The sequence below is a fragment of the Schistocerca cancellata genome, chromosome 3 (assembly GCF_023864275.1).
Source record: "Schistocerca cancellata isolate TAMUIC-IGC-003103 chromosome 3, iqSchCanc2.1, whole genome shotgun sequence".
NCBI lineage: Eukaryota > Metazoa > Arthropoda > Insecta > Orthoptera > Acrididae > Schistocerca > Schistocerca cancellata.
In genome coordinates, this window is record NC_064628.1 from 32,998,841 (window position 1) to 33,021,446 (window position 22,606).

Here is a 22,606-nt window from a genome sequence, read left to right on the forward strand (position 1 = left end):
CGTAATGGAGCGAAGGATAAACTACTTCTGCATGCCTCCGTAAGAGACCTAATTTATTTTATGTTGTCTTCACGGTAGTTCCTGGAGTTATGCATTGGTTGGTTGGTTGGTTGGTTGGTTGGTTGGGGAAGGAGACCAGACAGCGTGGTCATCGGTCTCATCGGATTAGGGAAGGTTGGGGAAGGAAGTCGGCCGTGCCCTTTCAGAGGAACCATCCCGGAATTTGCCTGGAGTGATTTAGGGAAATCACGGAAAACCTAAATCAGGATGACCGGACGCGGGATTGAACCGTCGTCCTCCCGAATGCCAGTCCAGTGTCTAAACCTCGCTCGGTAGTTATGCATTGGTGGCAGTAGAATCGCTCTGCTGTCAGTCGCAAACGCCGGTTCTCTAATCTTAATAATAGAGTCTCTTCTCTCCACGGATTCCCCCTTGAATTCACAGAGAATTTCCATAATATTGGTGTAGTGATGTAACCTAATGGTAATAAAACAAGTACGACCCTTCTGAGTTGCTCTGATACCTTCCTTTAACCCAACATGGCGGAAACTATTAATAGTTCATTATCGACTCTTGTACAAGCTCTCATAACAGAAGTCACCTGTTCATACGTGGGAACTCCACGGTCCAACAGATGATGATGCTACAAAATGGTAGCTCCGCTTCCACCCAGTTATCTGCCTTCACCAAGTCGGCCAGAAGCCTGTAGGAGCCAAGGATGACCTCTGAGACCATGCACCAGGCGTTATTTGTGCCAACAGGCGCCACTATTTGCAGTCAAATGATCCCAGTGCGCTCGGTCACTGCTGGCAGAGCCTCCTCCACATCTCGGACGAGAATCCCCGGCAAGCAAGCAAAGTGGACGCTGGCTTTATTTCCAGGCGTGTCCGCTATTTCCCTGAGGGGCGCCATCACTTGCCTAACGTTGGAGATCCCAATAACGACCAGCCGCACTCCGCACTTGTCCTGACCTTCCAGGAAGATCAGCCAAGTCCCAACAGGCGAGACATCCCGTACATTCAGCAGCGGACAATATCTCTGTCCTGGCTTTGAGGCGTAAGGCATGTGACCGTTACCTAGTTTTGCCTTCTGATCAGAGATTAGCGATCCTGTCACTGTGCCGGCCGCGGTGGCCGTGCGGTTCTAGGCGCTTCAGTCCGGAACCGCGTGACTGCTACGGTCGCAGGTTCGAACCCTGCCTCGGGCATGGATGTGTGTGATGTGCTTAGGTTAGTTAGGTTTAAGTAGTTCTAAGTTCTAGGGGACTGATGACGTAAGATGTTAAGTCCCATAGTGCTCAGAGCCATTTGAACCTTTTTTTTTTTTTTTTTTTAACCTGTCACTGTTTGCGAATCACTGTCAGGTAACCGATGACCGGCCGTGGCGTTCGAGTCGGGAGGCGCAGAGGCATCAGGGAACACAGACGACGCTATAGACTCCAGTACCGACAAAGTATTCGCCTCAGGTGCCCCAACGCTACCGCAGGCCAGGGCAGCAGCCTGAAACCTGTCGACAGCGACCAACACAGCTTCCAGTTGCTTACGTGCAGTGGCCATTTCCACCTGCATCTGTACACGACAGGCGCAGCCCCATCCACCTTTAGTCAACAAACAAGGAAACAAAGACTGGCTCTGGTGTCTTTTAGACGACGCTGAAATCGATGCTAATAATCAGTGTCACAAAATGAAAAGCACAAGTTGCTACATGAATACTAGTTCACTGAGCTCAAGCAAGTCAATAAAAATTTCTTCAACTGCTAAACGACTTCCTTGCAATGCTGTTGCTATATTTTTAATTTTTGTAGAGTTATTTAGTCGGCTTGCTTTATCTAGCGCGGTGCCACAGTGGTTACCACACTGGTCTCGCATTCCGGAGGACGATGGTTCAAATCCCCGTCCGGCCATCCAGATTCAGGTTTTCCGTGATCTCGCTAAATCGCTTAAGGGGCTCCGGAACGCCCTATACTTGCAATGTTAAAATAACACTTATAAATTACATCTTTCCTCACAAAGTATTTGAGGTAGGAAGTTGAACTTTTTACAGATTATTTATTGGAATATTGGCTACAACTTAACACAGGGATTTTACAAAATTTTAGTTCAGTTATTAAAGATGATTTTTTTTCAATTGTAATGAAAATTCACAACATTTTTTTGCAATTTTTTATTTATATATTCAAAAATATACAGTTTTTTGGAAAAAGGCTGTGTTAAATTATGCAGAAGGTACTGTGTAACATTTACTGAAAGTTTGAAACAAATATGTTTGGAAGATCCTTAGAAAACATGTAATTAGTATGAGAAAATAAAAGCTTTGGGAATCGAGCGACAAAGATTGGATTAACTTTTTAGTGCATTCCAGGTCCATATGATGGATTATCTTCATCCTCTGCAAACTCCTCCTCCAGCTTCCTCTTGTTCCTCCTCCTGTTTACTGTTGTTTGTATTTCTAGACTCTTTACAGCCCTGTCTGCAGCCCTAAGGCGTTCCTTCTCTAAAGCAAGCATCGCTCGTACCATGTTAGAACCTATCTTCATTCCCATATTTCTAGATACCTTGCACCTTACAATGTTGCGATCATTGAAAGTCGCAACAGCATCATACACACCAAAGTGAAGTGTTTCTATTTCAACAAATACAGTCTTGGGGATTCTCGACCATATAACACTATTTACACTTTCATTGGGGTTTTGAGTTTTTCCGTGAATACACTTTTTCAACAGTGGTTTAGCCACAACACATACTTTATCTCACATCACTAAAATGTACCTGATGAACACGGACGTTAATAATAACACTATTTGACAGCAGTTTAACAGCGCCACAGTGGGTCACGCCCATGTAGAACACATTTCAAAAAAAATTTAAAAATAGTTGTAGTCTTCGGGATTGAATAAATTATATATCTATTAAAAGGTAATAGTCTGCAGACTCAGAAAACGCAAAAAAGTAAAAATTGAACTTTTCATGATTTTGAGCCTTTCCGGAGCCCCTTAAGACAAATTCCGGGATGGTTCTTTTGAAAGGGCAAGGCCTTTTTCCTTCCCCCCCCCCCCCCTCTTCCCTAATCCGAGCTTGTGCTCCGTCTCTAATGATCTCATTAGCGACGGGACGTTCACACTAATTTTCCTTCCTGTTTCATGTGGCCGACGTGTATTGATGAGCCTATGTTTAAAGCTCTAGATTAGTCCTACACTTGGGATTAAGTCCTAACTGTTAGACCTAAATTTGTTAGACATTGTGAGAGAATTTCCAGGACTCTCCGAGTTGCCTTTAGCAGGGCGCGGAACCCATTCCTCCCGAAACCAGGTAGGTTAGCGGGTAACAGGACCCCTCCCTCCCGAACTAGCCTAATCGTCTGCAGGTAAATGCCCCGAGACCTCCCAGCAATTTTCTGCATCATTTCTCAGTGCACGGCAGACCATTTTAGAGTGAACATGTCCTCCTACGTGCTTGCACTTTCAGTAAGTAGAATGGGAGAGAAAATGTTTCAACTGAAAGGTAACACAGTTGGTTTTAAAAATTGTTGAAAAGTGATGTAGGGCGATGCTTGTGCAACGTTAATGCTTGCAGAAGCTTTATTAAAATTGTTTCTGTTGAGGATCTGGATGTTGTGGAGATTCAAGAAGAGCCAGTCACGTGGAAATACCTTGTGACAGAGTTCGGAGGTAAAAAATAATTTGTAATAGGAAGAGAATACCCAGAGAATATATTCGTGAGAGACCATCAAAACTAATTGACAATCAGGTATGTCGACAGCTTCCGTAAATCTGTTTACAAAGCTAGGCGAAAAATTCTTCCGAAATTACCAACGAGTGTTGAAGAAATTCATGATCTTATCATACGTTAAATGTCTAAACTACAGACGGGACAACTTTCTTGTTAGCAAACAATGACGAGAAAAGAGTTATAATATTTTGTGAATCTGAAAATCTTACAATAGTTACTCAATGTGACACATTATATGTTGGTGGAACATTCAAGTGTTGCTTACAGCTTTTTTTTTTCAGCTGTTTACAGTAATCTACCTAGTTAAAGGACATTTTATTTCAATGTTTTTTTTTTTTGTTTACTGAATGACAAGAAAACTTTGCGTATCAGTATGTCTTTCAAGCAGTTATCGATAAATATAATGATGTAGGTCTGAAATTTTCGCCAATTACGATGTTTTCAGACTTTGAAGACAACATAATGAAAGCTGGAAGTGACGTTTGGACTGATGTAAAAATACAATGGTGCACATTTGATTTAACTTAGTGCTGGTAGCGAAAAATACAAACATTGGGACTTACACGTGACTATTCGGCAAGAAACGAATTTGGAACGTTTCTGCCTTATGTATCTGGTTTGCCGATACTGGATCCTGATATAGTAGGTGACTGTTTTGTTGGGAAGTTCATGTCAGTGATGCCTGCACCGGAAAAACTGCAAACTTTTGCGATTAATTGATGGAAACTTACATGGAAGAAAATGCACTCTTTCCTCCATCTATTGGGCACAACTAAGCTGTAATAGACGAAGATCCAGCAATGCTTTTTAAAGTTTCCACAGCAAATATAATATTTCTACTCCTGCAGCCCACACTTTTACAGGCTTCTTGAGATGATGAAGCAAATTCAGCTCGACTTTAAAATCGCAATAAATTCGACAAAAAGCAGGAAAAAGGAAGGAAACTCTCCAGCCTTGAAATTCATGGTACTGCCAGTGGTGAATTTCAAAAGCGAAAAATTTTCAGATTTCAGTATGTGAAATAGGTTCAAAATAAAATCAGGGATTATATATATAATCTCGGGGCGGTTGGTAGACCCGCAACCGAGGGCCTCGCCAGGTGGCGCATAGGGGAATGCCTCCTAGATATATGTGGCACCAAGGAAATGAAATACTCGGGGCGGACCAAAACTATTAGTAGCGTCTGTTCCCACAGTGGGCGGCTACAAAAGACGTCTGTTCCACATGTCGGTGGCGGCCTCAACCAACCTCCTGATCTGGAAAGTCAGTTTGTACTCGGCAGCATGTCATATATCCAGCTACTAAACATTATGGTGGTACAACGAGAAAACATCTTATAACCCCGGTCCCCAGTCAATAGACTGGGATCGTCGTGAGCATCGGATTCCGGGGGGCTCACGGACATCATGAGAAGAATCGGAGTTTCTCAAACTCCCTCAAGACCAAATGTAAACTCTACATCGGCACACTCAACGTGAACTCAGTGATGAAGACAGACAGGAAAGATGAAACAACTCACAGACACTCGCGAAAAATTTCAAATCAAAATATGTGCACTGCAAGAAACACGATTCACAGACGAAGACCATTTCAACACGGAGAACTTAAGAATATACAAAGGAAAACCATCGAGACAACTGGAAAGCCTACGGCTTTTTGGCACAGGATTTGCAGTACACAGGTCCATCACGGACAGCATAATCGACTTTTCGTCACCAAACGAAAGAATCAACACCATCACAGTGAAATCAGTCAACAAATCCTACACAGTAATCAACGCACATGCACCGACTAATGACTACAATAGGAAAAACCCGGACGAAATTGATGACTTCTGGACGACAATGGAAGAAACTATCAGGAAAATTCCTGCACATAGAGTCAAAATAACTCTGGTAGACTTCAACGCTAAACTCGTAAAAGTATAGGAATACAGACATACCACGGGAAAACATACTCCACACAAGGACACAAACAAAAATGGAAAACAGCTGATAGATTTTTGAAAAATCCGCGACCTCGCCATTATATCACCAAAATTCAAGAAACCAACAAGGAAACTTACCACATGGAAATTTCCCAGTGGAAAGCAAGAACTACAAATCGAGCACATAATAGTCCAGAAAGACTCACCAAAAGAAATTTTAAACATAGACGTAAAGGCTACTTCGACTCAGACCATCACCTACTACAGATCAGGATTCGTCTTTTGCCCAAGGAAAAGCTCTAGTAGAACAAAATTGTTAGACCAGATCCAGAATACCTTACTTTAAACCAGACACAAATATTAGACAAAATTAAAATGGAGAAAACGACAGACTAGACACAACTTTCAGGAGGAATCCGAGAGGCCATGAAACTAGCACAAGCACCAATCACAAGGAAACACCGTTGGTGGAACCACACATGTGACAAAGCTTCTGACCAACGAATCAGTGCATGGTAGAAATTTAGTAGCCGTAAATCCCCAGAAAATTGGATGAACTTCCTGAAAACACAGACACAATCAAGCAAAATCATTCGCAGTGAAAAACGACAATATGATAAACGGTGACTGACGGAGATCGAATCGGACTTCACGAAGAACAATACAAGAAAATTCTACAGAACGTTCAGCGAAAATATAACTGGATACCAAGCACCCAACTTGTGCTTCAGAAGACCGGATGGAACCCTATAAAGCAATACCAAATACAATTTCGACATTCTGGCAAAGTAATTTGAAAAACTCCTCAACACGGACACCCCTATGGAAGAATTGATGACAGAAAAGAGCACATACAATCCAGATAGTGAATCTCCAACCCTAGAAGAAGTTAAAGAAATAATCAAGCCACTCAAGAATCATAGAGCAGCAGGAGAAGATGGCATAATCGCGGAAATCTGGAAGTTACAAGACCCAGAAATCAAGAAAGACATCCACAGGATCTTTGATGGTATCTGGGAGACCATGAAAATTCCTGACAACTGGAAAACTGCCCTGATACACCCACTACACAAAGAAGGTGACAAGACTGACCCGAATAACTACAGAGGAATAACCTTAATATCGGTCACATACAAGATCCTATCTAAAGCTTTACTAAACAGTCTAGAATGCCAGATTGACCACTTGATTGGGGAATACCAAGCAGCCTTCCGTGAAGGGCGGTCTTGTGCGGAACAAATTTGGAACCTGAAAATGATTTTACAACACAGACAGAACCTGATCATTACCTTTGTCGACTTCAAAAATGCGTACGACTCTATCGACCGGAAAACTCTCTTGAAAATTCTAGCTGAATACAAAGAAGACAACAAAACACGGACTATCATAGAGCAAACCTTGACCAGCACGACCTCAAAAGTAAAGTCCTGTGGGAAACTATCAGAGCCCCTTGAAATTCGAACAGGTGCCCGACAAGGCGATGGCCTCTCACCTCTCCTTTTCAATCTAGCGTTAGATAAGGTAACAAAAGAATGGGAAATATCACAACAGGGGATAACCTTAGGAAACCTACAGATTAAATGCCTACTTTTGCAGACGATTTGGCGAATGTCACGAAAGGTATAAACGAAACAAAATAAGCTAATGAAAAACTACACGAAATCGCTTCCAAAAGTGGACTACTGATCTCTTACGGAACGACAAAAAAACTCTCATCCCTGAACACAAAGTACGGCACGATTTACAAAACGGCAAACTTCAAATACCTCGGTGAAACACTACAAATGAGCGGACATAACAGAGACTCAAACGAAGAACGAAAAACTAAACTGGACAAGGCATACAAAGTAGTGTGGAATCATTACAACAAGAAGTCCGTCTCACAAAATGCGAAATTACGCCACTGTAACACGGTGGTGGTCCCCGAAGTACTGTATGCAGGAGAGACCACACTACACATATGAGACAACTAGAAAAAGTAGAACGGAAAATACTTAAGAAAATATTTGGTGCAACTAACAGCAATGGAATATGGATCAAGAAACCTAAAGAGGAACTATACAAACATACGGAGACAATCACAGAACAGATTAGAAAACACAGACTACAATTCTATGGACACTTATACAGAATGCCATCACACAGGCTGACCAAACAGATGTCCGCCCCAGTAGCTGAGTGGTCAGCGTGACGGATTGCCGTCCTCCGGGCCCGGGTTCGATTCCCGGCTGGGTCGGAGATTTTCTCCGCTCAGGGACTGGGTGTTGTGTTGTGTTCATCATCCTTTCATCCCCATCCGGCGTGCAGGTCGCCCAATGTGGCGCCGAATGTAATAAGACCTGCGCCAAGGCGGCCGGACCTGCCCCGCGAGGGGCCTCCCGGCCAATGACGCCAAACGCTCATCATCATCATCACCAAACAGATCTTTGCCTGGGTAACCACTAGAACAACAAATGTGTGGTAGAGGTAAAAAACTACCTGAACCAACTCAACATCACACCAGACATAATAAACGACAGAACAAAATTCAGAAACATCATTAAGGAAAGTAAACTACATGAGATATACTGAGACAAAAGAACAGGCGTAAAATGGACCGAAGAACGCAAACAAGATCAAAGCCGGAAGATGAAAGAAATATGGGCAACCAAAACGGCAACGAAGATGAAGAAGAAGACACGAATCCGACAAGAAGCATGGGCAGAGGACCGGAAACAGAAACACAGCGAGCGAATGAGGGAAGTTTGGGCAGCAAGGAAGGCAGCAAAAGGAATTGACAATGTAGTCCAACTGCGCTCTTTAAGGGCAAAAAAATCAGTAATAATAATACGCATACATAATGGGATACAAATGACGAAATTTTGTAAATTTATTTAAAAATACAAAAAACATTAAAAATAATATTGTGGTTTTATATGTACAGGTTAGGATATAAAATTACAATTAGGATGTAAATGGCGAAATTTTGTAAATATGTTTAAAAATACATAAGTAAATCAAATATACAAATATTTTTGATGTGTGAAACAGTTCGTCTCCTCGTGCTGCACCCTAGGTAACGCTAAACGAAGTGACATTCTCAACATGCATTTTCTTTAATGGTTAATTATTTATTTCAAGTTTCTGCTACCAGTCACTTTTTATTTTATGCTTAATTTAACATAATGCAACGTGTTTCGAACATGTTCTGTTCATCTTCAGGCGTTTATACATACATACATACATAGAGAAATGTTACTTAAAAATAAACAGTCTGAACATGTTCGATACGCGTTGCAGTGTGTTAAATTAAGCATAAAATAAAAAGTGACTGGTAGCAGAAACTTGAAACAAATAATTATCCCACACAGTCACGGTTCACAAACATAGCCATTATGGTTGAAAATAATTCTTTAATGGTGTTTGCTTTTAACAACATGAGTTTGTTCCCAAGAATTAGCAGCTTTTATCCAGTTAATGCTAGACAGAAATTCAGTCTGCATTTGGATCACACCTCCCTCACTCCTGTGCAGAAAGACGCACAGAATTCTCCTGCATGTTAAAGAACTTAGCCGCAATCCTCGCAGTTTCCAATCTAAATTGAAGAATAACCTCATGACACACTTCTTTTGTTGTGTCTAGGAGAAATTTCAGCCGGCTTCTGTGTTTCGTTGCTATTCTACTAATCTACATCCAGCCATTTTACTGACTTTTGGCGGTCTAACGGAACTTGACAGTAAAAAATGAAATCCCTAAGTCACCTTTAACCATATTCACGATAAATTCGTAAAAGTCTTACACCTTCTGCTATAACTTCCTGCCTTTTCATAGAGCTTAGATTGAAGAATGGGCCAGAATGAGCACCGTCTTCTGGACAGAAAAAGCGCCAATGGTTCCGCGGAATGGCCACACGCTCCAGCTGCAGCCTACTCGCCCGATGGGTTGGCGGGTCGTCACCAGCTGCGAAGAAACACGTCTACCTGCGTTAAATGGGAGGAAAGAGTCCCATCCTTTTCCGGACCCTTGAGGGCTCGGGAAGAATGAGTCCCATTTCTCTGACCACTTTGCCGCGCTCCCTTTAGCATACAAGCGTGATTGTCAGTCCTGAACGGCACTGACTTCGGCATCGTTTCCACGGGTTCTGAATGCAACCAGTCACTTTTTATTTTCTCATTACCGGTTTGAAGTCTCCTAGTTGTAACGCCTTAATGAACCCCAAAACCCAATTAGGAAAGACCATCATGATGTAAAGTAGGGAAACGTTATCCTGAAGGGTACGACAACTTTGCCGATGATATAACACCAGAAAGTCTTGATAAACACCAACATTAAGCATTTTGGTAGAAAGGAAGAAGAAAGAAAGGTCATCTTTAGTTATTTGTCAAACATCTAAGTAATAATTGCAAATTAATACCATGGAAGTTAAGTCCAACGAGCGGTCTAAGGCGCTGCAGTCATGGACTGTGCGGCTGGTCCCGGCGGAGGTTCGAGTCCTCCCTCGGACATGGGTGTGTGTGTTTGTCCTTAAGATAATTTGGGTTAAGTAGTGTGTAAGCTTAGGGACTGATGATCTTAGCAGTTAAGTCCCATAAGATTTCACACACATTAGAACATTTTTGTTAAGTCCAAAGAAAAGTCGGTCAGAGATAACTTTTATGTGGAAGAGAGTTGTAAACGCAACGAAGAAATTCATTGCGTCTACGATACTCATTCACGGAAAAAGTCGCTTGCTAGCTATCGTGCTATCAAGACATACGAGAGCAGCTCTTGCCATAGTTGAGCGAACGGAGCGCGACGAGATCGTTTTACTTTCAAGAGTCATTGTTGCGTGACGTAGACGCACGGATTTTGTGAACTGATATTCAGACCAGGGACTTGGACCGAAATAGTATGCTGACTGTGCATACCGAGTTGTTGGGCTTTATTAACGGAAGTAGGCAATATTGGACTCAACATTCAATAAGTGAACTTATAGAAAGGTTCAAATGGTTCAAATGACTCTGAGCACTATGCGACTTAACTGCTGAGGTCATCAGTCGCCTAGAACTTAGAACTAATTAAACCTAACTCACCTAAGGACATCACACACATCCATGTCCGAGGCAGGATTCGAGCCTGCGACCGTAGCGGTCACGCGGTTCCAGACTGAAGCGTCTAGAACCGCACGGCCACACCGGCCGGCGCTTATAGAAAGGAATGGACAAAGTTTCAAAAGACTATAATACGTGTATAGTCTCGAGTGGGAGACATTGACACGAATACATGAAGAAGATACAATTACGCCGATGGTTAAAGCTGTCGTAATTGTCACGACACTTGAAACTAACAGAACTGCCAGTGCTAATTAACCGCGTGTGCGTGTGGCGTGATGTCTATAAAGTATTTAGCGAAAAGGAACAATAAAATTGTTCATCAAAAGTGGAAATTCAACGTGTCGCCTCCATCATTCTATAAATATTTGGTAATTATGCTTATCCATTACGGATATTTTAGAACCGTGACTGTATATTAATGTAAATAAATTATACACAACTGCAACCAGTCACTTATTCATTAATAATGCTTTATTACATTAACCGGTTTTCGAACCCTTTCAGGTTCATCTTCAGATGATTTCGGGAGAATCCGGGAAGTTACATCATTACTGGTAGTAGCATAATGCTGGGTGCTGGTTCTATGGCAGAAAGATGGGTCACACTTTAATGTATCGCCATGACTATACCTTATCTGTCGATATAGATGTAAATTTAGTTTTTACTTACTGCGACAGTATAGGCGGCTTTTTTCGTATCTATCTGCCTCCATTTTGATGTCCAGAACACTTTCACACGAACTATATTAGTTTACACTTTAACAGTGACACTTTACCAGCATCCAGCACTGTTAAAGTGTGAACTAATATAGTTCGTGTGAAAGTGTTCTGGACATCAAAATGGAGGCAGACAGATACGAAAAAAGCCGCCTATACTGTCGCAGTAAGTAAAAACTAAATTTACATCTATATCGACAGATAAGGTATAGTCATGGCGATACATTAAAGTGTGACCCATCTTTCTGCCATAGAACCAGCACCCAGCATTATGCTACTACCAGTAATGATGTAACTTCCCGGATTCTCCCGAAATCATCTGAAGATGAACCTGAAAGGGTTCGAAAACCGGTTAATGTAATAAAGCATTATTAATGAAAAAGTGACTGGTTGCAGTTGTGTATAATTTATTTACGTATTTGGTAATTGCTCATCAAAATCTAATGAAGAGTGACTATTTAATTTGGAAGTAAATTCGTGGACTGTGTTGTGACAAAGAATGTTTGTACATACATAATATTACGATGCAAGATAATTAAGACATTGTTAAAGAGTATCTGTGCATCTCGCGTCGTATAGAGCGAACAATTTTACTTAGCAACGAACAAACAACGACCAATACGATCTTCAATTGAACTTTTTCCTCGCTTTTGGTGATGTGGACGATGCGCATGAGGGAAGATTCATCAATTACTGCACGAAAGTGTTAACCGGGCAAATAACAATTCAATTTCGAACCATAAGAGACAATCAGAGTGCGCAGTTCGCACTTCGACCATAGATACTAGTAGACTGGCCTTGCTGTGCAGAAGCTATAGGGCTGGTGTGGCTCCAACATAAACCAAGTGACTGTTGGCAAAACGTGGCGGGATTTCAAATGAGCGGTCTGACATCCTGTGTTTGTATCGTATTTTACCCACATTTCTCAATTGACTGCCAAACACTTCCAACAAAAATTACTTTTTTATTTGCGAAAAATTATGTCAGAACTACATTTGACCTGGATTTGTTCACAGTACCATTTATAAAATCTAAAAAATGTATCGAAGGCCCCTCTGGTGGGCAGCGGGACTAAATTACTATAAACTATCAGTTAAAGTAAAACGTCGTTAAAATTCTTTTAAACAATAAGAGTGGGCTCGTGTCAAAACTTTAAATATTGGATTCGCCGCGTTTTGAGCTCTAGTCACTTATAAAAGAAAATGGGATATGGGAATTATGTCAACTATAGGTCCTAAAATTGTCGACTTTAGGAGCAGGTCCATTTTAGAGTATCAGTTTTAGGTGCACTTCAAAGGTTCAGTTCCTACTATTTTTACAAAAGTTTAAACTATCAGTTTAAAAAAATATTTTAGATGAATGGTGAGACTCTGAAGTTTCAGAAAATAATTTTGGAGTCTACATTTATTTAATAGTATTAGAAGGTAGAAAAAAATGCTCTTCATGAGTCGACTATAGGTGCTCTTACCTTATTATATTCTCACTTGTATATACAAAAAGGCGCCTATGTGCAGATGGCTTAAAGTTTTTCCGTTTCAGGACCTGTATCCAAAGCTGTCTTCGGTTTTCATCCTTAGGGAACCTATGAGTAGGAACGAGGAACGCTTATACTTACTTCTGTAACCGAATTATCACAGATACTTTCCAAAATGTAATATGAGTCTGACTTTACAGGCATCACTTTCAACGCTTTAATTTACGTGATACTCTATTTCAAGTGTAAAAAACAAATAAAAGTCACTTCAGCAGATTTCAATAAACGCATCTGCATTATCATAGAAACACACGTGAAATGTAATGCCATTTCCCCCGAAAAAACGCTGAGTACAGCCATAAGCGCAACACGAAACAACCATGTTTTGCCAACATTCACGTGACTTTAGCCCAGAGATGTTGGAGCCACGAAAATGACGTCAGGGCCAGTCTATTATATTTATGGTCGAAGAGTCCGCATTAATAAGGAAACTTTGCGGACTCGCAATCAGACTTTAATCGTTACGCGAGGAACGATTTCTTAAGAGCTTTTCCAGATCTTGTCTCTCGCTAACTGACGGAGACCTCCATCATCGCGCATCCCGTCTCGACTCCACCGACCGAGCTGTAGCAGTAACAGCTCCACGGCGTCGACAACACCAGCACGCGGCGGAGGGGGGACGTCACACAGTGACTCGTCAGCAGACGGTACAGCTCTTAGCAACCTGATGACGAGTCGCCAAGCGAATCGAAATCGGTAATGGGAAAGTAAATGTTCTACCACCACGCCATTTATGAAAACCTATAAAGTTAACAGCCGCAGTTTTCCACCCATAATGGATAAGTTACTTATTCTCCTCTATCTACATCGGGAAACCGAAACAGACGACTTATAACGAAGAGATTGCGGAATGTACTGCAAAAGCAAAACTTCGAGAAGACGAACTCTGAAGCCATTGGTGCCTTAACGATCATTCCGTGCAGCAACGATAATCTGGGAAGAGCGAGGCGTGGGTGTCGCTCGACTTTAAATGTCTTTTTCCAAAGCTGTTTCACAGAGGAAGACTGCACTGTAGCTCCTTCGCTAGACTGTCGTACAGATGACAAAATGATAGATATCGAAATAGATGACAGAGGGATAGAAAAACAATTAAAATCGCTCAAAAGAGGAAAGGCCGCTGGACCTGATAGGATACCAGTTCGATTTTACACAGAGTACGCGAAGGAACTTGCCCCCCTTCTTGCAGCGATGTACCGTAGGTCTCTAGAAGAGCGTAGCGTTCCAAAGGGTTGGAAAAGGGCACAGGTCATCCCCGTTTTCAAGAACGGACGTCGAACACATATGCAGAACCATAGATCTATATCTCTAACATCGATCAGTTGCAGAATTTTGGAACACGTATTATGTTCGAGAATAATGATTTTTCTGGAGACTAGAAATCTACTCTGTAGGAATCAGCATGGGTTACGAAAAAGACGATCGTGTGAAACCCAGCTCGCGCTATTCGTCCACGAAGCTATAGGGCCATAGACACGGGTTCACAGGTAGATGCCTTGTTTCTTGACTTCCGCAAGGCGTTCGATACAGTTACCCACAGTCGTTTAATGAACAAAGTAAGAGCATATGGACTATCAGACCAATTGTGTGATTGGATTGAAGAGTTCCTGGATAACAGAACGCAGCATGTCATTCTCAATGGAGAGAAGTCTTCCGAAGTAAGAGTGATTTCAGGTGTGCCGCAGGGGAGTGTCGTAGGACCGTTGCTATTCACAATATTCATAAATGACCTTGTGGTTGACATCGGAAGTTCACTGAGGCTTTTTGCGGATGATGCTGTGGTATATCGAGAGGTTGTAACAATGGAAAATTGTACTGAAATGCAGGAGGATCTGCAGCGAATTGACGCATGGTACAGGGAATGGCAACTGAATCTCAATGTAGACAAGTGTAATGTGCTGCGAATACATAGAAAGAAAGATCCCTTATCATTTAGCTACAGTATAGCAGGTCAGCAACTCCAAGCAGTTAATTCCATAAATTATCTGGGAGTACGCATTAGGAGTGATTTAAAGTGAAATGATCATATAAAGTTCATCGTCGGTAAAGCAGATGACAGACTGAGATTCATTGGAAGAATTCTAAGGAAATACAATCCGAAAACAAAGGAAGTAGGTTACAGTACGCTTGTTCGCCCACTGCTTGAATACTGCTCAGCAGTGTGGGATCCGTACCAGATAGGGTTGATAGAAGAGACAGAGAAGATCCAACGGAGAGCAGCGTGCTTCGTTCCAGGATCATTTAGTAATCGCGAAAGCGTTACGGAGATGATAGATAAACTCCAGTGGAAGACTCTGCAGGAGAGATGCTCATATTGCTCCCTCCTACGTATATCTCGCGAAGAGACCATGAGGATAAAATCAGAGAAGTTAGAGCCCACACAGAGGCATACCGACAATCCTTCTTTCCACGAACAATACCCGACTGGAATAGAAGTGAGAACCGATAGAGGTACTCAAGGTACCCTCCGCCACACACCGTCTGGTGGCTTGCGGAGTATGGATGTAGATGTAGAGGTAGATGTAGATCTGGGATTGGGGGCGGTAATAGCACCACTGGGTGACACAGTACACCAAGGAATACTGTAGGCAGAGACAATTATTACTATAAGCAAACTGAAACTACATGTTCTTTTTTTTAAAAAAATAGAAAATAGTGTACAGTTATGAGTTAAAAGCATGTAATGATTACCTTATGTTACTACCTGACAAACCTGTCCTTGCCCGGGTATTCATTTTGCCAACTTTCTATTAGGAACGAAAACAAAAGTGGACTGTGTTTGTAGTATAATATTCCGGATAATTTTGGTACACTGGGCGCAGCTGCTTCGCGTGTCTACAACGCGATTTTCTAAACGTCTCTATGGCAACGCCTTTTCATGGGGCTGTGGATGGCGATTGTTTTCACCTACAACCATTTGCGCTTCGCAGTTGAAAGCTGTCAAAACTTCTGCCAAGTGTCAGGGATTTCTGTAAGTCGACTCTTAGAAGCTACACTTAGTAGCAAAGAATAAACGTATTACAACTTCATGCATGATTCGACATTTTTTTCACGTACCTCTGTGTTTATGACGTCATCTCTCTTGAAATATGTTTCGTACGATAATATATTTTTGTAGGTACATTCAGCGGCGTATGTGGAAACTGTCTGCAAAATGCGTTGCGAATAGAATTTTCAGCAAGGAAGTAACAATTTTAAACGTTATACATTATACGCCAGTTTTCCACGCATCTCCTTATTTATATGATGTCATATCCCCTGAACTATGATAGGTAGGTGGTTCTTACCCCGTCAGCGGCTGTTGCCACGCAGCAAGGGATAAGTGTATCAAGCTTGGTTGAAATCGGTCCAGAGGTTTACGAGTAGAAGTAAAAAACACACTTACATACGTTTATATAATTTGAGTCTTTGCACCATTTACAGTTACTCTTTGTATTGCTATGCGCCATTTACAATTTAATCTTATAAAATACATACATCAAAAAAAGTTTTGCATCACCTCGGTTCCGAGAGTTCAGGAACCTGTACACAAAATTGGACTAGAGATCAACATAAACATCATTTCCGCCCTTTTTATTGCTCACGAAAACCTCACATTGCATGTCGTACCACCAAACAGCGAGATTTTCTGAGGTGGTGGTCCAGATTGCTGTACACACCGGTGCCTCTAATACCCAGTAGCACGTCGCCTTGCATTGATGCATGCCTGTATTCGTCGTGGCACACTATCAACAAGTTCATCCTGGCACTGTTGGTCCAGATTGTCCCATTATTCAACGGCGATTCGACGTAGATGCCTCAGAGTGATCTATAAACAGCCCTTTTCAATCTATCCCAGGCATGTCCGATAGGGTTCATGTCTGGAGAACGTGCTGGCCACTCTAGTCAAGCGATGTCGTTATCCTAAATGAAGTCGTTCACAAGATGTACACGACGGGGGCGCGAATTGTCGTTCATGAACACGAATACCTCGCCAATATGCTGCCGATACGGTTGCACTATCGGTCAGAGGAAGGCATTCGCGTATCGTACAACCGTTATGCGCCTTCCATGACCACCAGCGGCGTACGTCGGCCACACATAATGCCACCCCAAACCAGCAGGGAACCGCCGCCTTGCTGCACTCGCTGGACAGTGTGTCTAGGGCGTTCAGCCTGACCGGGTTGCCTCCAAACACGCCTCCGACGATTGTGTGCCTGAAGGCATATGAGACACTCATATCTGTAGCGATTCCCTGAGCGGTTTACGAGCTCTCGACCAGTGTTTCCCTCGCTCTCGTCTGGTGATGGCTATCCAAGAGTCTCTGCATACTCTTGCCCGTTGCGGCCGCTCTGTGGTCTTTGTGTGGACCCCCGGTCATGTCGGTATCCCGGGTAACGAACATGTTGACCGCCTGGCGAAAGAGGCCACCAGTAAGCCATCTCTGGACGTTGGCCTCCCAGAGACTGATTTGCGGGCAGTCTTCCGCCGCAAAATCTTGGCGCTATGGGACGATGAATGGCGCGAACTGACAACGCGCAATAAACTCCGTGATGTCAAGGAGATGACGGTTGTGTGGCGGTCATCCCTGCGAGCCACTCGCAGGGACTCAGTAGTTCTTTGCCGGCTCCGCATTGGCCACTCCCGGCTGACACACAGTTATTTACTGCGCCGGGAGGACCCTCCTCTATGTCGATGTGGGGCAGCTTTGACAGTGGCCCACATTTTGATGGCCTGCCCCCTTTTAGCTGTGGTCAGGCAGACATTTGCGCTGCCTGATACGCTCCCTGCCCTTCTAACAGACGACTCCACTATGGCTGACTTAGTTTTACGTTTTATTCGGGCAGGGGGATTTTATCATTTAATCTCAGTGTTTCTGTTTTATTTTATTGTTTTGTGTTGATTCTGGCCTTCGGCCTATGATTTTAAACTGATTTTTAATGTGTTTCTAAGTGGTTGGCTTTTCCTTTTTTATTTCTATGGTCGGCCAACCACTGTCACACTCTGTGTGGTTTTAGTTCGTTTTGTCTTGTCTTTGTCTCAGTTTCTCTTGTTCTGAATCGTCTGTGATCTATTCTGTTCCTCGTTTTTATTCTCTGTGGGTGTTCTTTGTATTTGGAAAAAGGGACCGATGACCGTAGCAGTCTGGTCCCTTTCATCCCCAAAACCAACCAACCAACCATTCCTGAACGGCACATTCGGCATTTTGTTGGACCCATCTGTACCGCGCTGCATGATGTCGTGGTTGCAAAGATGGACCTCGCCCTGGACATCAGGAGTGAAGTTGCGCATCATGCAGCCTGTTGCGCACAGCCTGAGTCGTAACACGACGTCCTGCGGCTACACAAAAAGCATTTTTCAACGTGGTGGCATTACTGTCAGACATAATCCGTAGGTAGCGGTCATCCACTGCAGCCTTAGCGAGGCATGTCATCGACAGTTGCTGTCTCTCTGTATCTCCCCCACGTCCTAACAACATCGCGTTGGTTCACTCCGAGACGCATGGACACTTCCCTTGTTGAGAGACCTTCCTGGCACAAAGTAAGAATGCGGACGTGATCGTACCGCGGTTTTGACCGTCTAGGCATGGTTCAACTACAGACAACACGAGCAGTGTTCCTCCTTCCTGGTGAAATGATTGGAACTGATCGGCTGTCAGACCCCTCCGTATAATAGGCTCTGCTTATATATTGTTGTTTACATCTTTGGGCGGGTTTAGTGACGTCTCTGAACAGTCAAAGGAACTGTGTCTGTGGTACAATACCCACAGTCAACGTCTATCTTCAGGAGTTCTGGGAACCGAAGTCACGCAACTGTTTTTTTGATGTGTGTACATAGTGGATGTACGATTGAAGGTCGTAGACGCACGGTTGACGGCTTGGGTCTGGCCGTGAGTTGTGCACGGATAGCCAAACTGTAAGGCAAGGCGACCCTTCGCGATAATCGGGAGATCCGGGTTAGAGTCCCTATCCGGCACAAATTTTCATTGTCGTCTACAGCCGATTGTGGTCATTATTCGCAATTTGGAATACTTCTAATGTTTTTATTATTATTATTTTTATTTATTTTATGGCCTTCATTGGACCACTGTAGTCAAAAATACAAAGTTCTAAACAAGTTGTTACAAATGGATACAATTTGGTTCGACAATAACTTAATATATTTAGGTAATATAATTATTAGAGGCTATTCTCATATGAAAGGTGTTTTGCTCTTCTGTCTGCCCAATATTTCTTCATTCTTTCAGATATTTTGTTTCTTTCTTCATCTGAGACAACTCTTCCTGTACTCCTTTTATTGATTTTCATTTGTAGTCTGGTTTGCAGGTCTTGCAGTATTCTGGTTTTCTCTGTCTTGTTTTTTAGGTCATCTACTGTAATTTGAAGTTCTTTTATATCGTCCTTAATTTCTGTGATCCATTTAATGTCGCTCTTGCTATTCCACAATTTTTGAATTATTTTTTTACTAATTCTGTTTTCTGGAGTTCTCATCAGATGTCCAAAGAATGAGATGCGTTTCTTCCTGATTGTGCTCATGACTGGTTCTATTTTCTTATATACTGTTTCATTTGATGCTATTCTCCAATGTCCATTTATTTTATACTGTTTATTTATACATGTCCTAATTATTCTTCTTTCTATTTTTAATATTCTGTCAATTTCTGTTGTATTAGTTGTTTTGAAGATAGTTTCAGCTGCATACGTTATTTCTGGTTGTGTAACTGTTTTATAGTGTTTTAATTTTGCATCTACAGATAGGCTTTTTTTGTTGTATGTAGTTTTGGTCATGTAATTTGCATAGTTCAGTTTTTTTATTCTTTTTTGCCATGATGGCTTCTCATTTAGATTGTATGTTATTATTTCGCCTAAATACTTAAATTTATCAACAATTTTGATTTCCTGTTCTCCTATTGTAATTTTGTTTGCATGTGGTGGATCAGTTAGCATAATCTCCCTTTTTTTCAAATGATATTCTAAGGCCTACTTTCTCTGCTATTTCTTGTAGTGATTTCACTTGTTGCCTGGCTTCTTGAACGGTGTTGGCTAGGAGAGCAAGATCATCAGCGAATCCCAAGCAGTTTAAGCTAATATCATCTTTTGCATTTCCAATTCTTATCCTCTTTGGATTGTCCTTGTACCATTCTCTCATTATGTATTCCAGTGCACAGTTGAAAATTAATGGTGACAGGCAGTCACCTTGTCTTAAGCCTGTTTTTATGAGGAATGGTTCCGAAATTTCTCCTCTAAACTTCACTTTTGATTTGGTGTTGGTTAGAGTGAGTTGTATTATTTTAGTTAATTTTGGATGTAGTCCTAGATTTCTTAAAAGTTTTAATACTGAAGGTCTGTGGAGACAGTCATATGCCTTCTTAAAATCTACAAATACTTCTAATGTATTATTATTATTTTCCTTTTATTGATTAGTGGTGTGCGGCAACGGGGTGCGAGTTGCAGAGCTGGTTTAGAACATATCCTAATTGTGACACGGGTGCACGCAATTGTGGAAGGACGTATGCAGCAGTGCAGGAAGGAATTGCGACACCTCCTGTGAGCGGCAGACGGTGGTGCTGCCGAACAGGTACAGCCGTATTCGAGGGAACTAGCGCACGGCCCGAACACAATGGGCACGGCGGTGAAAGACACGTGCCGCGGCCTTCTTGGCAGGATTAGCGTAAATCCCCAGGGGAGTCTCCCAGTGACACCCCCACCACTGCACGCGCTCTGTAGTCAGCAGCTTCTAGAGGGTCACCGTCCGCAGCTCCAGAAACGTGACTCAGCTGCCAGCAGCACACTGATAACCCCGTATTTTCTTGCGCGTTCCCTTAATTTATACATCTGCTTTCATACCCTTCAAAAGACAGAAAGTGCACGGTACTTCACATTGTACCACAATTTAGAGTTTTTTCCTATTCCATTCGATTATGGATAACGGGAAAAGCTACTGGTTAAACGCCTCTGTGCGCTCTGTAATTGTTCTGATTTTGTCTTTGCGCTCCTGACGGAACTGAGACGTAAGGGAAGTAGTATTCGCAGATTTCTAACTGTTCGGGTATGCGTTCTCAGGATAATTGGCGTCTGTTCAAAAAATGTTCAAATGTGTGTGAAATCTTATGGGACTTAACTGCTAAGGTCTTCAGTCCCTAAGGACAAACACACACACACCCATGCTAGAGAGAGGACTCGAACCTTCGCCGGGACCAGCCGCACAGTCCATGACTGCAGCGTCTTAGACCGCTTCAAGCGCCTTCCGGGTTAGACTGTTCAGTATTTCCGCCACGCTTTCCCATAATTCAGAAAAACCTGTCATCATTCATGCCGCCCTTGTATATGTTCAATATCCCTTACGAAGTCTTACGTCTCTGTTGCGTAGCGTCTAAAACATGGAGGAAAATTGTTTACAAGCTACGTACAATACAAATTACAGTGGTCAAAATAAGCGATACATATTGACGAAACGTTGATACTGTACATTGTAATCCAGAAATACGTCAGGATACAAGCATATTTGGCTGTTTGTATTGTAATCATAGCGGAAGCAGTCTATGTTTCTACCTTCAGAGTTCTGTTGCTTCATCATGGTTCGGACAACTATAACATACTATCAGACGTTTCTTATCGTCACTCTAATGGAGCTACGAACGAGACAGGTGGACATCACAACGAATGCCGCTGTGAATCAAACTGATGTCTCTAGTTAAATACGAGTATGTGGTGTCTGTTTTTTGGACATGTCCGAAAGAATTTGGGTCTGATGGGGGGTGTGCCAGGGTAGTCCGTGCAGCCGCGGTGACCGCTGCGTCCGGATGGCGTAGTGGTCAGCACATCTGCCTAGTAAGCAGGAGTCCTGGATTCGAATCCCAGTCCAGCACAAATTTTCAGCTTGCTCCATTGGTATAAATCAATGGCCACTGGCAGCTATTTTCTTTAATTCCTTTTTGAACTGACGTGTCTAGGGTCTGGAACGAGATTCTATTGACACGATCAGTTGAAGATAGTCACAGAAATGGCCTAATGATAGATTTATCAATATGCCGAAATGCTTTCACAAAAGAAGACGAAGTAAATATTCCAGAATCCGAATCAAGAACAGCTGCCAACATGAGAACGTAGAAGTAAATATCTTTTGAGTAGTGAAGCAACTTAAATCACTTAATAAAAGCAAGTCTTCTCGTCCAGACTGTATACCAGTTAGGTTCCTTTCAGAATACGCTGATGCATTAGCTCCATATTTGACAATCATATACAACCGTTCGCTCGACGAAAGATCCATACCTAAAGACTGGAAAGTTGCACAGGTCACACCAATATTTAAGAAAGGTAGTAGGAGTAATCCACTTAATTACAGGCCCATTTCATTAACGTCAATATTCAGCAGGATTCTGGAAGATATATTGTGTTCGAACGTTATGAATTAACTCGAAGAAAAAAAGATTCGAAAAATTTATGTATTCGAGAGTAGTCTCACATTTGAGTGAAAATAGTTTACTCAGCATGTCACAGTTCGGATTCCGGAAGAGTTACTCGACTGAGAATGCTATCTACACATTTACCCATCAAACAGTACAAGCCCTAAATAGCAAGTTATCACCAGTTGGTGTTTTTTGTGATCTTTCCAAGGCATTTGACTGTGTGGATCATGTCACACTCTTAGAA

At 42.3% G+C, this 22,606-nt stretch overlaps 1 non-coding gene across 1 annotated transcript; it reads left to right on the plus strand.

Moving 5' to 3' along the window:
* The first annotated feature begins 21,750 nt into the window (after positions 1–21,750).
* Trnat-agu (transfer RNA threonine (anticodon AGU)) lies at positions 21,751–21,823 on the plus strand. Its single transcript has one exon. It is a non-coding gene; the product is annotated as a tRNA-Thr (tRNA).
* Positions 21,824–22,606: the final 783 nt, after the last annotated feature.